Genomic DNA, 3794 nt, shown 5'->3' with positions numbered 1-3794 from the left:
CCTACCAAATTACCTACACCTGTCATGGCGGATGATGGTAGCGTACGACGCGAGGGGGAGCCTCCATTAGTACTGTATCATGTCACCCCCGCTGTCGAAGAAGCAAATCTTGATGATGACATGGAGGATGATGATGAGGACCCGAACCAGTATTTCAATACCGCCTATGATGGATTGATGGCTTAGGATATCGAAGACTCGGGCTATGACCGTGGAGATGATGATTTGATGCTCCCTAATTTTCCTGAGCCAGAACGTCCTAAGGCAGTATGCAAAGTCTCTCTTCAAGCCATCCTCCCAGGAGACGCCTCCAGATGCGGCCTCTACCCAGCAACCCCCCCGAGGCCTGTCCACTATTTAGCCTGAGGACAATTGGGGTGGTGGTTAGGGAAGGTATGGTGGGCTCACTACCGCCACCCCCCAAGAAGCAAAGCAAGAGACCGGCCAAGAAAGGCCATCAAGGCGCCATAGGTGCTTCAAGCAGCCATCGCCTCTCAAACCCCTGGTGGTAGACAGAATACCTGTCAAACGTAAGAAGTGTTTCCACATCGTCGGCGAGCCGATCCTACCTGCCAAATCGCTAGATTACATACTGAACAATGATCTAAATAGACTCCATGAAGATGTGCTGGAAAGATGATACGTCCATTTCGCATCATGCTTTTATGCTAATATTTATCTCTTTATGGGCTGTTATTACACTTCACGGTACAATACTTATACCTTTTCTCTCTTATTTTGCAAGGTTTACATGAAGAGGGAGAATGCCGGCAGCTGGAATTCTGGCCTGAAAAAGTAGCAAGTTTGAGATACCTATTCTACGCAACTCCAAAAGCCGTGAAAATCAATGAGGAATTAATTTGGAATTTATAGAATATACTGAGCAGAAGATGTACCAGAGGGGAACCACGAGCAGGCCACAATCCTGCTAGGGGCGACCTACCCCACTGGCCGCGCCTAGAGGGCTTGTGGGCTCCCTGTTGGCCCTCTGGCTCCCCTCTTTTGCTATAAGGAGTGTTTCGTTCCAGAAAAAATCAGGAGGAGGCTTTCGGGAGGAATCGCCGCTGCCACGAGGCGGAACATGAGCAAACCAATCTCGAGCTCCGGCAGGGCCGTCCTGTCGGGGAAACTTCCCTCCCGGAGGGGGAAATCGTCACTATCATCATCACCAACACCCCTCTCATCGGAGGGGACTCATCACCATCAACATCTTCATCAGCACCATCTCATCTCCAAACCCTAGTTCATCTCTTATAACCAATCTCCGTCTCTCGACTCTGCTTGGTACTTGTAAGGTTGCTAGTAGTGTTAATTACTCTTTGTAGTTGATGCTAGTTGGATTACTCGGTGGAAGAATATATGTTCAGATACTTGATGCTATTCAATACCTATCTGGTCATGAATATAATTATGCTTTGTGAGTAGTCACTTTTGTTCCTGAGGACATGGGATAAGTCTTGCTACAATTAGTCATGTGAATTTGGTATTCATTCGATATTTTGATGTGTTGTATGTTGTTTTTCCTCTAGTGGTGTTATGTGAACGTCGACTACATAACACATCACCATTATTTGGGCCTAGAGGAAGGCATTGGGAAGTAATAAGTAGATGATGTGTTGCTAGAGTGACAAAAGCTTAAACCCTAGTTTATGCGTTGCTTCGTAAGGGGCTGATTTGGATCCACTAGTTTAATGCTATGGTTAGACTTTGTCTTAATTCTTATTTTGTAGTTGTGGATCCTTGCGAGAGGGGTTAATCATAAGTGGGATGTTTGTCCAAGTAAGGGCAGCACCCAACTACCGGTCCACCCACATATCAAACTATCAAAGTAGCGAACGCGAATCATATGAACATGATGAAAACTAGCTTGACAGAAATTCCCATGTGTCCTCGGGAGCGCTTTACCTCCTATAAGAGTTTGTCCAATCTTGTCCCTTGATACAAAAGGGATTGGGCCGTTTTTCTACACCTTTGTTACTATTTTTACTTGCTACTTGCTATGAATCAGCTTACCACACAACTATCTGTTACCGATAATTTCAGTGCTTGCATAGAATACCTTGGTGAAAACCACTTGTCAGATCCTTCTGCTCCTCGTTGGGTTCGACACTCTTACTTATCGAAAGGACTACAATAGATCCCCTACACTTGTGGGTCATCAAGACTCTTTTCTAGCGTCGTTCCAGGGGAGTGAAGCACCTTTGGTAAGCGGAATTTGGTAAGGAAACATTTATATAGTGTGCTTAAATTTATTGTCACTTATTACTATGGAAACTAATCCTTTGAGGAGCTTGTTTGGGGTATCTTCACCTCGAACGGAAGCACAAGGAGTTGCTCCTCAACCTGATGCACCTACTGAAAATATTTGCAATGAATTTCCTTCGGGCATGCTTGAGAAACTTCTAGCAAATCCTTTTACAGGAGATGGAATATCACATCCAGACTTGCATCTAATCTATGTAGATGAAGTTTGTTGTTCATTTAAGCTTGGAGGTTTGCCCGAGCATGAGGTCAAGAAGAAGGTCTTTCCCTTAACTTTGAGGGATAAAGCATTGACATGGTATAGGTTGTGTGATGATACTTGATCATGGAAGTACGACCGACTGAAATTGGAATTTTATCAAAGGTTTTATCCTGTGCATTTGGTACATCGTGATCGGAATTATATTTATAATTTTTGGCCTCGTGATGGAGCAAGTATCGCTCAAGCTTGGGGGAGGCTTAAATAAATTTTATATTCATGCCCCAACCATAAGCTCTCGAGAAAAATTATCAATGTGAACTTCTATGCTCGGCTTTCTCATGATAATCGCACCATGCTTGACACTTCTTGTACCGGTTCTTTTGTGAAGAGAAATATTGACTTCAAATGGAATTTATTGGAAAGAAATAAACGCAACTCTGAAGATTGGGAGTTTGATGAAGGTAAGGAGTCAGGTATGAATTTCAAGTTTGATTGCGTTAAATCCTTTGTCGAAACAAATACTTTTTGTGATTTTAGCGCTAAATATGGACTTGACTCTGAGATAGTAGCTTCATTGTGTGAATCATTTCCAGCTCATATTGATCTCCCTAAAGAGAAGTGGTTTAAATATCATCCTCCCCTAGAAGTCAATGTAGATAAACCCAACCCAATTGAAGAGAAAGTCATTGCTTATAATGATCCTATTGTTCCTAGTGCTTACATTGAGAAACCACCTTTCCCTGTTAGGATAAAGGATCATTCTAAGGCTTCAACTATGATACGTAGGGGCTACATTAGAACACCTACACCCCTTGAGAAAATTAGAGTTGAACGTAGCATTGCTATTATTAAAGATCTCCTGTCCAACAATGTTGATGGCCAGGATATTCACTTCTGTGAAGATGCTGCTAGAATTGCTAAACCACATGCTAGAGACAAACATAGGCCTGTTGTTGGCACGCCTGTTGTTTTTGTTAAGATAGGAGATCATTGTTATGATGGTTTATGTAAGGAGTCAGGTATGAATTTCAAGTTTGATTGCGTTAAATCCTTTGTCGAAACAAATACTTTTTGTGATTTTAGCGCTAAATATGGACTTGACTCTGAGATAGTAGCTTCATTGTGTGAATCATTTCCTGCTCATATTGATCTCCCTAAAGAGAAGTGGTTTAAATATCATCCTCCCGTAGAAGTCAATGTAGTTAAACCCAATCCAGTTGAAGAGAAAGTCATTGCTTATAATGATCCTATTGTTCCCAGTGCTTGCATTGAGAAACCACCTTTCCCTGCTAGGATAAAGGATCATTCTAAAGCTTCAATTATGTTACGT

General features: G+C 42.5%; 1 pseudogene; it reads left to right on the top strand.

The window, feature by feature from the left end:
- The first annotated feature begins 751 nt into the window (after positions 1–751).
- Positions 752–1325, top strand: LOC123450152 (annotated as a pseudogene).
- The last annotated feature ends 2469 nt before the right edge of the window (positions 1326–3794 follow it).

This window comes from Hordeum vulgare, chromosome 4H (genome assembly GCF_904849725.1).
Source record: "Hordeum vulgare subsp. vulgare chromosome 4H, MorexV3_pseudomolecules_assembly, whole genome shotgun sequence".
Taxonomy (NCBI): domain Eukaryota; kingdom Viridiplantae; phylum Streptophyta; class Magnoliopsida; order Poales; family Poaceae; genus Hordeum; species Hordeum vulgare.
The sequence above is the reverse complement of the archived record's forward strand: the minus strand, read 5'-3'. Positions and strand labels throughout refer to the sequence as shown.